Here is a 13,781-nt window from a genome sequence, read left to right on the forward strand (position 1 = left end):
GACACATGATACATGTGTCTACAGACAAAGGCTCATCATATTTAATCATCAGAGAAACACAAATCAAAACCACTTTGATATATCATCTAACTCCCATAAGAGTGGCTCACATAACAAAATCCCAAAACTACAGATGTTGGCTTGGATGTGGAGAAGAGGGAACACTTCTGCACTGCTGGTGGGAGTGCAAACTAATATGTCCCTTTTGGAAATAAGTATGGAGAATACTCAGGGATCTAAAAGTAGACCTGCCGTTTGATCCTGCAATTCCTCTACTAGGTGTATATCCAAAAGACCAAAGATCACTTCACAACAAAGATATTTGCACCAGATTGTTCATTGCAGCTCAATTCATAATAGCCAAGTCATGGACGAAGCCCAAGTGCCCATTGACATGAATGGATTAATAAACTGTGGTATATGTATACCATGGAATATTATGCAGCTTTAAAAAAGATGGAGACTTTAACACTTTTACATTTACATGGATGGAGCTGGAAGATATCCTATTTAGTAAAGTATTTCAAGAATGGAAGAAAAAATATCCCATGTACTCAGTATTATTATGAAACCAATTTACAATCACTCACACTTTCATATGAAGAATAGATCACAATCATGGCCCGAGATGAAGGAGAGAGGAGGGGGGATAGGAAAAGAGGGGGGAGATCAAATCGATGGAGGGTTAATGGTGGGATCACACCTATGGCGCATAATGCAAGGGTAGGTGTCAGATAGTATGGAGTATAAATGTCTTAACAACAATTAAGTAAACAAGATGAGGTATATATTAACCAGTGTGATTTAAGTGTTCCTAATTCTATGTGAAATCAGCACATTGCACCCCAGAAATGCATTAATGTATACATGATCTATATGTTTATGATTTGATAAAAAAATAGTGCTCACTTCAGCAGCACATTTACAAAAATTGGAATGATACAGAGAAGATTAGCATGGCCCTTGCACAAGGATGACACGCAAATTCATGAAGCATTCCATATTTTAAAAATACATAAATAAATAAATAAATGAAAAATTAAAGGTTGGATTATCTTTTGATCAGATCCTTTAAAATCATAATGCTGACTTCCAAAACTTAACTTTGTCCGTTATCCATTCTTTGAAATTGGGCAAGCATGAGACCTCCAAAGCAGCTCACTTTTCAATTATTTAAGTCGGTATGTGTGCAAGCATGTGAGACATTGGCTAGCTCTGTCACTCAGGCTGGACAATCATAGCTGACCGCAGGCTTGAACTCCAGGACTCAAGTGATCTTCTTGATCCCCCTGTTGTGCTGGGGTCACAGACGTGAGCCAGCACACCTGACTTCATTTATTTATTTATTTTTTATCTGTAAGATGGTAATAACAATGTAACCTACTAAATAATATTGTATAGGAATTAATAATATATAGAAGGTGGCAAGTGTCATTTGAATACTATAAAAAAGTCTGCTAAATCTAAAATTGCATCTTTTCTGTATTTTAGTCTGTATATATATATTCTTTTATATGTGTCTGACATAATGAGAGAGCATATATCAATGTGCTTCAAAACATCAAAAAATACTACTATTCAAAACATTTCAAATATGTATTATTTTCATGTAGGACATAAAAATCCTGCTTTGTAAGTGGAAAAGTATTCCATCTCAATTCACACAACTCATTCTCCCATTTAGCTCCCTTATTTACATATATATGTGCATATATAAAATTATATGCATATTTTGTGGTTTATATGTATATATTTAGCTGATAAATGTCTGGCTTTTATATATTTGATATATATACGCATATGTATTTGGTTATATGTATATATATATTTGGTGTTTATATATACATATATTTGGTATGTACACATATTTATGTACATATTTTGCATATATATCAAACATTTCAAACCTACATAAGAAATATATGACAGAGAAAAAAAGTTTCTCAAACACAGTGTAAGATTGTTGTAATGAGTTAAAAAAAGTTTAATGCTTCTCCTACTTAAAGTTTAATGCTTCTCCTACTTATAGTGATATGTTTTTCTTTCATAACTGGCCAAATAAAAGAACATTTTAAAGTTTATTTCTGATTTTTTTATCATAAAATATTTTAATAGAAAAACATATCAATGGCATTTTTTATCGGGTTAAAATTTTAAGATTCATTTCAAATTTTGGTTATTTTGGATAAGCGTTTATGACTATTTATAGTCACCATTAAAAAGCTCCATTAATTTTTTTCCATGAAAATTAAAGTCCTTTTTGTTCAAATGTTGGACATTTGTACATATATGTATATATTGCTGTAGTTATTATGATCACAACAGATATAGATTGAAGTGTAGTATTTTGCAAATATGGAAAATGAATACAGTACAATTTTTAAAAAGAAGAATGAAAAACTAGTATTTATAGACATTAGAAATGAAGTGATTATTTGAATTATAAAGTTCTAATGTTACAAAGTTAAAATGTCTATGTTAAAAGACATTATTGTTAAGTTTTGATATGCTACATCCCATTACACAATGTTGAGAAGGTGCTCTTCTCAATATTAAGGTTGTGGAAAAAGGGCCACTAAACAGCAAATATGCACATATACCCAAATATACACTATACAACACAAAGTTGCTGTAGTGTACAGCACTTAATGTTCTTATTTTATAATTAAATATTATTTATATAGTACAATGTGTTAATTTATACAGGGACATGCCCTTTTGAGTCAGTGGATTATTTTAAAATGTACTCTTCGCACATGCTAAAAGTATGTCTGTATATGGACAGGAAAATAGAAAAAAATTACTTCTTAAAATGTCAATACTCCCGAGAAGATTAAAGATAAGCAACAGTATGACAATTATTTATGTTATCTTTATCTTGGGTAAAATCAGCGAAACTGTGTGCATGAGCCTTTATCTTTTATCAGAATCAACAAGAATCACTGTATCTAAAACAAATACAGGGGAATAAAGGAATGTTCTTTCCAATAGTGGAAATAGTGCAGAACTCAATCACCTTTGTTCTCATAACAAAATCCACTGCCTGGTTCAGTGGGAGAGTAAGCAATGGTTACTAGAAAGTCAGTTTAATTAACCTTAATCTCCCAATGATTGCCTTCTATAGTCTATTGACTTGAACAGAGAAAGCAAAGTCAGTGTAAAAAGGAGAATGCAAGGGTACTGTTTTACTTTGCTTTGTTTTCCACTGGGCATCTACTACCCCAGAATTAAAAATGAATGCTGCTCAGGCACTCTTGGCTCTGCAAAGTCCCACAACAAGCATACGTGATTTTTAGTGTTATCTGAATAGTAGGTAAAGTGTTTTATATAACAGATGAGAAGTGATTAAAAGTATAAATTTCATTTCATTTCTATAGTTAGTTATGTAAGCAACAAGGTGGAATGCTGAAGTAATGACTAATGTGCATCAGGTACTAGTGAGATATATTCTGAGAAATGTATGTATAGACTCTATCATCCATACGTGAGCCTGATAAAGTATAATTATACAAATGTTGGTGACTTGGCCTACTGCACCTAGGCTACATGTACAGCGTATGATTGTGCTGAATATTGTAGCCGATTATAACACAATGGTAGGTATTTCAATATCTAAATATAGAAAAAATATAATATGAATAACATATATAGAGCCAAAAAATGGTACACCTCTACATGAAACTTACCATGAATAAAGCTTACAGGATTGGAAGTTGCTCTAGGTGACAGGTGACACCTAGAGTGACAGGTGAATGCAAAGACCCACGACATTACCGTCCACTACTGGAGACGTTGTAACACCGTACACGTAGACTACACTCAATTTATTTTACAAGTCTTTCTTCAATGAGACATATATTAAACAGCTTGTGCTAGCATTTTTTATTTATAAGCTTTTAATTTTCGTAAATTATGGCTTTTTTGCAATAACACCTAAAAACACAGGGGGATCATAACACTATGTGACAATACATGCATTTTTCTTTATGTCCCTGTAAGTTTCTTCCTATCTTTGAATTTTTTTTTTTACTTTTTTTTAATCTTCATAAACTTTTTCTTAACTTTTTCTTAAAGATAAAGACACAAACACACACATCAGCCTGGAACTGTCACACAGACTCAGGATCATCAAGGTCACCATCTTCCACTCCACATCTTGTCCCACTGGAAAAGTATTCAGGGACCTTGATATGCGTGGAGCTGTCGCCTCCAATGAAAACAAAAACTTCATCTTGAATACTTCCTAGAGCACCTGCCCAAAGATGTTTTATAGTTTACTTTTTATAAAAAGAAGGAATACACTCTAAAGTAACACTAAAAACTATAATATAATAAATACATAAACCAGTAGCGTAGCCATTATTACCAAGTATTATGTACTACACTTAATTTTATATGCTATATTTTTATATGACAGGCAGTGTAGTTTTGTTTATTCCAACATCACCACAGAATATGAATAATGCCTCATACAACAATGTTATGACAGCTCTGATGTCACTAGGTGAGAGAAATTGTTCATTTCCATTACAATTTTATGGTCCCATTCCATATATATGGCCTGTTGTAAAATGAAATGTCTTATATGGCATGGGATATATGTTGGATAATAGTTTTACAATTTCTAAAATTATAAAAACCAAATTTTATTAGATACACACAGAAGCAAAATAGATACACATCATCTAATTAAAACAAGCATGATTTTTATTACATTTTTTGAAATATTTTATTAACTCCTCTGATGTGTTTTTATTCCAGATAATAAAAATGTAGAGATAGGTTAATCCATATCAGAATGTTTATTCTGCTTCACTAACGGCAATACAAACAACAAGATTTACTGATGAAAATGGCCATTGTTCTATTTGCCTTGATTCTAAGACACAATGAAATAAAATTAATGAGAATTAACATGAAAATAAAATAAATGGGAATAAATACACCTTATATTTGTCTTGTCGTTCAATGTAATCATGGTCTAGGAATACCAAACAATTTAAAGGAAATCTAAGCTTGCTTAAATCATTTTTAAAAACTAAACAGCTTCTTATTCAACAAATAGAAAAACAAGAAATTAAACCAGTCTCTACTTGCCATCTGACCTTTTATAAACCAAACAAAAGCACACAGTGGGGAAAAGAATCGCTATTGAACAAACGGTGCTGGAAGAACTGGATAACCACACAGAAAAGACTGGAACTCGACTCGCACCTTCCTCACCTTACAAAAATTGTCTCAAGATGGATAAGAGACTTAAATATAATACAAGAAATGATAAAAAAAAAAAAACTTAGAAGAAAGTATGGGGAAAACACTTGATGATGTTGGACTGGGGAAAGATTTTATGATTTTCCTTCAGTGGCTATTGCAACAACAAAAATTAATGAATGGGACTTAATTAAGCTGAAAAGCTTCTGCACAGCTAAGAACACAACAAGTAAAGCAAAAAGACAACCTTCAGAATGAGAAGATATTTGCAAGGTATGAATCTTACAAAGGTGTAATAACTAGAATCTACAGAGAACTCAAATTAATCAACAGAGAAAGAGTAAACAATCCCATCTACCTCTGAGCAAGAGATATGAACAGAACCTTCTCTGATGAAAACAGATGAATGGCTAACAAAAATTGAAAAAATGCTCATCATCTCTGATCATCAGAAAAGTACAAATGAAAACCATCCTGAGCTATCACCTAACCACAGTGAGAATAGCCCACATCACAGTCCCAAAGCTGCAGATGTTTGGCATGGATGTGGAGAGAAGGGAACACATTTACATTGCTGGTGGGACTGCAAACTAATACAACTTTTTTGGAAAGAAGTATGGAGAGTCCTTAAAGAACTCAAATTAGACATCCCATTTGATCCTACAATCCCATTACTGGACATCTACCCAGAAGAAAAAAAAAATATTTTACCATAAGGACACTTGCATTAGACTGTTTATTGCAGCTCAATTTACAATCGCCAAAATGTGGAAACACCCTAATTGCCCATCAACCCAGGGATGGATTAACAAGTTGTGGCATATGTATACCATGGAATTCTATTCAGTGCTCTAAAAAGATGAAGACTTTACATCTACTGTATTAACGTGGATGGAAGTGAAACACATTCTTCTTAGTAGAGCATCACAAGAATGGAGAAGCAAGAATCCAATGTACTCAATTCTGACATGAAGGCTGTAGATGAGCTAATACAAGTTTTGTGGGGTGAGGGTTAGGGGAATGTGGATGGGGAGAGGGGAGGAGGGACAGGGATAGGGTGTCACAGTGTATGGCACAATGACAAGAGGGACTTTACCCAACAACTGCAATCAGTGTAACCTAATTCTTTGTACCCTCAATGAATCCCAAACAATAAGAAAAAGGAGAGAAGTAGGCATGTCCCTTAGTCAATACTGAAAGTGTAAATTTTTATTCAGTTTAAGAAAAAGGTGTGTGTTTATTATTGAGGTTTTGGCTGGGAGTAGAATTCTGGATCCAAGAGTTATGATAAGAGCTAATTAAACATTAGGAATATAGAGAGACCCAGGTCCTCTATATGACCCTCTGTGGGTTTCCTCCTATTTTAAACAAGCCATGAGAAACTGTATGTATCATAAATGTAAAGTTTATGTGTATCTGAACAGGAAGAAAGTTTTTCAGTAGTCATACATTACTCATTATGTGTCTGAACGAGGGAAATCAAGGCATTTATAGTCTGAACTTACATGTTTTCAACCACCGGGACGTAAGGAATTGTTTGGACTATGTAGGACGCCCCACCAAACAGGAGCACCAGGTGGGAGTGGGACGGAGCTGCCCAGGCCCAGAACACCTCCCAGAGCCTGACTCAAGGGTAACGTCAGTGGTGGCGAGGTTTACTGAGAGACAAACCTCTGGTAGCGCAGCACCATTGTGTTTCATTTCTGTATTTCCTTGTTATTTTGTTTATATTACATGATGTTGGAAGCAGAAGGGTTTTAAGTGGTGTCTTCTTAAAAACATAAAATTCAGTTGCCTTGTGTGTTTTCCTTCTTTGACTTTCTTTTTTTTAAATATCTTTTAGTATTATTATTATTAAATCATAGCTGTGTACATTAATACGATCATGGGGTACCATACACTGGTTTTATAGACCATTTGACATATTTTCATCACACTGGTTAACATGGCCTTCCTGGCATTTTCTTAGTTATTGTGTTAAGACATTTATATTCTACATTTACTAAGTTTCACATGTACCCTTGTAAGATGCACTGCAGGTGTAATCCCACCAATCACCCTCCCTCTGCCCATCCTCCCCCCTCCTTCTCCTCCCTCTCCCTCTTCCCCATATTCTTAGGTTATAATTGGGTTATGGCTTTCATATGAAATTAGTTTCATAGTAGGGCTGAGTACATTGGATAATTTTTCCTCCATTTTTGAGATACTTTACTAAGAAGAATATGACTGCTGGTGGGGAATGCAAATTAATACATTCCTTTTGGAAAGATGTTTGGAGAACACTTAGAGATCTAAAAATACACCTGCCATTCAAACCTATAATTCCTCTACTACGTATATACCCAGAAGACCAAAAATCACATTATAAAAAAGATATTTGTACCAGAATGTTTATTGCAGCCCAATTCATAATTGCTAAGTCATGGAAAAAGCCCAAGTGCCCATCGATCCACGAATGGATTAATAAATTGTGGTATATATACACCATGGAATATTATGTATACTTAAAGAAAGAAGGAGACTTCTTTGACTTTCTAACAGCGCGCTTACTAAATTGGAGGGAAAATATTCATTTTTCAAATTGAAAAAACTTTGACAGATTACATTTGGTATTAATCATTTCACTCAGTTAACTACATTTTGAAAGAAATTGAGTGTAAGTTGTATATCCTGGTGATTATTTCATTATATCTCTTAACGATTTGAAAGAATAATGTGTCAGTGATATTCATATTCTCATGTGCAACTGATTTTAAGTATCTAATGCTCTCCCTCAAGAACACCATTATGCTAATTAGTATATAAGAGGGAATAAAAAGATAAAATATAAAATTATGGGAAAGTAAAGATATTCTAGTCAACATACATTTATAATTATATCTGTACATGTTTCTGCCAAGCTGAAGGTTGCATTTTATAATAACATCACTTTTTATATGCATATTAATTTGCAAATTATAAACATTGTAAATTTCCTTTGTCATAATGCCTGCATGGCCACGGTTTTTACTAGTAAGAGTTCTCTGGAGAAACAGAACCAATGAGAGAGAGATGAAAATTTAAATTTAACATTTAAAGACACACACAGATGCCCATACATAAAGAGATTTATTTTAAGGAATTGGCTCACGTGTTTGTGGAGGTTGGCAAGTCCAAACTGTGTAGGACAAGCCAAAAGACTGGAAACTCAGACATAATTTGATGCTGTTGTCTAGAAGCAGAATTTCTTCTTTCCCAAAGAAAGTTCCCCTTTTGTCTTAAGGCCTTTGGCTGACTGGGTAATGCCTATTCCTACTATTAAGGGCAACCTCCTTGGTTTAAAGTCAACTAATTTTAGATGTTAACAACATTGATAAGACACGATCATGATAGTACCTAGGTTTGGAGTGGGATTGTATAAATGGGTACAAAGGACAGCCTGGGTGACACCCAAAAATAACCATCCCACCTTTCCAGTGGTAAATTCTGACTGATTACATTTCATAGCCTGATGTCATTAATGGAAATGGTCTGTTTGCTATTTCACAGAGTACCTTGCATGAGTGGTGTAAATTATGGGATTTATGGAGAAAATTAGTCTAAATCCATCAAAATGTTTTGCACCTCTTCCTTTAAAGGCTTTTCATCTACCATTTCCTACTTATTTCTCAGAATTGTCCACTATTTGCTTTACCTATGTACATGTAAGCCTTTTGAGTAAAAAGAAATCTCATCAGAACAGAAACTGGAAAGACACATATATTCCAACCCCATCTATTTATAGACAAGGAAAACTTCAATGGTCTCTAATTCTCTGGTTCACATGGATGCGGGAGTACATTTTCCTATTCTCTCAGAGTTTTGTCCTAATTAAATACTTACTCTGTAGTGGGGTGAATGCTGTACCTCCACAATTCACGTCTATTTGGAACCTAAGAATGTGGCCCTGTTTGGAAGTAGGGTCCTTTTATAAGATTGAGATGAGGTCATTCTGGGTTAGAGAGGGCCGTAAGTGCAAGAGGAGAGAAATGGAAACAGAGAGGAGAGCTCTCTGTGAAGACAGAAAACACCACGGAAGGAGATGGTTACATAAAGACAGAGGCACAGATGGGAGTTACACTGTCAGGAGCCAACACCAGAAGCCGCCAGAAATTAAAAGAGGCAAGGAAGAAGTTTGCTGGAGACTTCACGGGAAGGATGGTCATTTCGGACTTGTAGCTTCCAGATCTGGGAGATAATGAATTTGTGTTATTTTAAGCTGCCTTGTTTGTGGTCATTTTGTATGATGACTGCAGGAAACGAATCTCCTCTCATTACTCATAACAGTTGGAAGTTTCTCCACATTCCTTACATTACTTTAGAACAGAACTGTTCACAGAGAAATCTCAACGGGTTTGGGTTAAATCTGAGAACTATTGGGATGGTCGTGTCTGTATAGAGGGAAGGTTCTCTTTAGTCTTGCTTAATAGAAAAAGTAGTGGCAAGGATGATGCTCTCATTTTTACTTGTTACAGAGGAGGGGCTTTTTCAGAAGGGTATGTTTAAAATTCCCTATAAGTTGAATTTAGTTGAATTCTACTGAATCTAGTCAAAACGTCTATCCCAATTCGATTTGTTTTCCCCAGAGATTGACCTAATCCGGTGTGTGAAGTACAGTAAGTTACTTCCACGAAAATACGAATGAGCAGCCAAGGCTGTCAAAGACGTACCCTCTCAGGTGTGTTGCTCTATTTAGAGCCATGCTGCAACCAAAGACTCATTAAGCTGATCTAATTAAATAAAAACAATAACCCAAATAATTAAGGACAAAGTCATGACCTTTAATGATCCCTTAGCTTATAACTGATACGAAATGAATTTTAATTACCACTAATGGTTTATTGTATACCGAAGGTGTGAAGCAGTTATAACCTGCCCAAAGGGAGTCTCTCGTTACTTTTATACACTCAGTACCCTTCTGGGAATCAGTATTAATTACTCTTATGCAGAGACAAAAGTATATAAAGTTCTCAAGGCGTTTTCTGACAACTGTCAGCATAAGTGTACATAAAATTTTAATTGTATCCTGGGTGGTTTCTAATATAAAATTATCCTGAAGAGCTTTAGGAGAAACTTAAACTTTATTTGCCACACAAAGAAAGTTTAATAACTAATTATGTTGTTCAGGCAGCACATGTTACGTTTAATTTACGTGAATAGAACTGACAGTTTGATGTGTGATTTAGAGACAATTTAATTTCCTAGTAAAATTACTAAGTTTACAAAAGCAGTAGTACAAGGTTACGTGTTTATACGAACCTACAACTTGTTTTCCAGTATAGTTGTTTCATGAATATGGGCATGTGTTTAAATACCTTTTCCCTCCAACATACAATATATTAATGTTCAGTTTTATTATATCTATCTATCTATCTAGTTCACTCTGCTACCCTGGGGTTGAATGTCCTGGCATCAGCAGAACTCATAGCAATCCCAAACTCTTGGGCTCAAGAGATTCCTGCCTCAGCCTCCCAAGTAGCTGGGACTATAGGGGCTCACCACAATGCCCAGCTAATGTTTCCATTTTTAGTAGGGAAGGGGTCTTATTCTTGCTCAGGCTGGTCTGGAACTCCTGAGCTCATGCATTCTGCCTGCCTTGTCCTCCCAGAGTTCTAGGATTACAGGTGTGAGCTACCGCACCTGGCCTATTCAGTTTTATTTAGAAAGCTGTTTAATAATCTATTGTTAACATTCTAAACTTTTTGTACTATTTTGGGCATTTCTTAGAAATGAATTTCAGAGAGGCACCAAGGCGAAAAGGTAATAAATTCTAACCTGTTTTTGTTAATAAGAAGTAACCAATGATATTTACTAGTTATGTATTACTGCATCAAAACAAACAAAACAAATAAAAAGCCCCAAACTATGAATTAAAGCAACAACCATTTGTTTAGCTTCAAATACTCTGAGTGAGCAACTTGAGCTCAGCTCAGCCGAGTGATTCTTCCAGCCATGGCTGAGTTCTGTGACTATATTGAGCACCCAAACATGTGATGGATTAGCTAGGAGATGACTGTCTAAGTTAGACTCAACCAAATCTTTTGTTATTTCTCTATTGGCTGAGGTGATGCATATACTATTTTATCATCCTATAGGCAAGCTGAGGTTTGTTCACATGGCAGCCTTGCTACCTTCTGGTGATCAGAGTGACAGTGGAAAAGGCTTCCTGAATTTTCAGCTCAAAAGTGGCACAACTCTATTAACCGCACACTCTGCTAATCAAAGCAAGTCACTCTCCCATCAATTACAAGGTGTAAATAAATATACTATATACACATATATTAATGGAAGAAGCTATCAAGTCACAGTGCAGAAAAAAGAAGTGATTATAGTGCAGGGTGGACAACTGTGTCCGTTTTTTGCCATCTATCACAGGGTATCAGAAAAGGAATGGTTTAATAACCTATACCATGATTCTGAGTTAGTTGGTCTGGAAACCAGTTCAGTAATATTTCTCGACAGGAAGAGTACAAGACACTCTGAGTACCAATGCTCTGGTGAGGTAGAGGCAAGTAACAGTCTCGATAAGTTTTAATTACCCCACCAGTAAAACAATGAGTTAGAGTTAATAAATTCTAGGTATCCAATTAGGCAGTTCTTACTATCTAACTTCAGTAATGTAAGAAAACATTTCACATTTAATCAAGTATTATTAAATACTGTATTATACACAGATTTTTAAAATAATCTCCCCATTTACATAAAATTATTTATATCCCTTATAAACATACTTTACTCAATCCAGTCAACTATTTTATTTTGTGCTTATAAATTAATGGGACAATTCCAGAAAAATGATGTCCCCATCTATGAAATTTCAAAGTAATTGGTCTTCTTAGTTATAAAACTCTCATGTTGCCTGGATTATAAAATTTTTACATTTAGAGTATTTATTTCAGCTTTTTCATTTTGATATAAGCATATTTCAATTGATATACCTCATATGGAATGTCTTTTTTTATTAAATCGTAACTATGTACATTACTGCGTATATGGGGTACAATGTGATGATTTTTTATAATACAAAAACAGGACAAGTTCGTGGTTGAGGTATGTCCTAATTTTTTTTCTTTCTTTTTTTTTTTTTTTTTGCTTTTTTGCAAAGGACAAAAAAGAGACCTGCATAGTATGAACCACAAAATGTGGCTCTTAGGAAAGTTCCTTAAGGAGGTTCCATTTGAACTAAGTCTTACTGATGAGGATGAGATGTCAGGCTAAGGTTTAAGAAGGTGAAGCAAATAGTGAGAAAGAAAAGAGGAAAATACTCACTTTGCACAAACATGTGATGTGGTGGCCAGGGTGTCAGGAAAACCAGGAAAAAATGTGAAACTAAAAGACGCTGTGCCCAAGGGCCTTAGAAACCATGTGAAGAAATTTGATGTTAGCCTTTGAGATATCCAGGGATTTTAAGGAGATGAAAAGTAAAATTTTCCAAATTACTGAAAACCCCAAATCTAGGTATAAATGATGCTGATATTGGGGTTTGTATGGAGGGAAGAAAGAATCTGTAAGATCCTGAAATAATCAAAAAATAAAGAGCCCAGGAAGTAGATTCAGCCTTGAGAAGACAAACTTGAGTGACAAGAAAGAAGTTATAAACTTTACAGACTAAAAAGTGCCAATGAGTAGTCAAGACATCCATGGTGACTACAATAAAGGTTGTTCCAACAGTTTGAAGTAAGGTGTTTAGGGAAAGTTGTTAAAGAAATGGAAGTGGTGGGTGAAAACTATTCTTTTCAAAAGTTCAGAGAAAAAGAGAGAAGAATTTTATTTTTAAAATGTTACTAGCAGCTTATTAGATATTTAAATATTACAGTAGGTCATAGGCAGATGTAGATATATGAAAGCACAGTTTTGTTTTGGTTTTATGTGATAGTTTGGAAGAATAAAATACTGCGTTGAAAATATAGATTTTGGGCAGCGCCTGTGGCTTAAAGAAGTAGGGTACTGGCTCCATATACCAGAGGTGGTGGGTTCAAACCCGGCCCCGGCCAAAAACTGCAACAAAACAAAAAAACAAACAAACAAACAAACAAAAACAAGAAAATATAGATTTTGATGTACATGCATTTATACTTAAAAGTTTTGTTTCTATTTTATTTAATGGTTTTAAAATCAGAAGATACTGAGTGGAAAACTACATTTCTCACTGAATAATAATTTTTTGTCAGCTATTTTGCTAAAAAGAGCCTCTTATGTTCCCTAGAGATAAACACACCCCACTTCAGACTAGAAGCAGAAGTCATTCCCTGTGCTCTAGCTAATTTATATGTTTACTTGCCTGGGCCACATTACCTAGGTATTTTATTAGCTATTATTTTGTTTTGTTTTGTTTTTCTGTGAAGATATCTTTTAGATGAGATTCACATTTAAATCAATGGACTTTGAATATAACAGATCACCTTTCATGATATGGATGGACCCCATTCCACCAGTTGAAAGTCCTAATAGGAAAAAGATTGACCTACCCCCCAAGAAGGAAGTCTGCCAGCAGATTGCCCTTGGACTTCAATTGCAAGTCTTCCCTAGTCCCAAGCCCACTAGCCTACTCT

At 34.8% G+C, this 13,781-nt stretch overlaps 1 protein-coding gene and 1 non-coding gene across 7 annotated transcripts in view; both read left to right on the forward strand.

The window, feature by feature from the left end:
- Positions 1 to 13,781, forward strand: part of LOC128566793 (protocadherin-9) — a 959,874-nt gene that overhangs the window by 695,777 nt on the left and 250,316 nt on the right. The window lies entirely within an intron of this gene.
- On the forward strand, positions 902 to 1,008 carry LOC128567036 (U6 spliceosomal RNA). The gene has a single exon (XR_008374711.1). It is a non-coding gene; the product is annotated as a U6 spliceosomal RNA (small nuclear RNA).

The sequence above is a fragment of the Nycticebus coucang genome, chromosome 15 (genome assembly GCF_027406575.1).
Source record: "Nycticebus coucang isolate mNycCou1 chromosome 15, mNycCou1.pri, whole genome shotgun sequence".
Taxonomy (NCBI): Eukaryota; Metazoa; Chordata; class Mammalia; order Primates; family Lorisidae; genus Nycticebus; species Nycticebus coucang.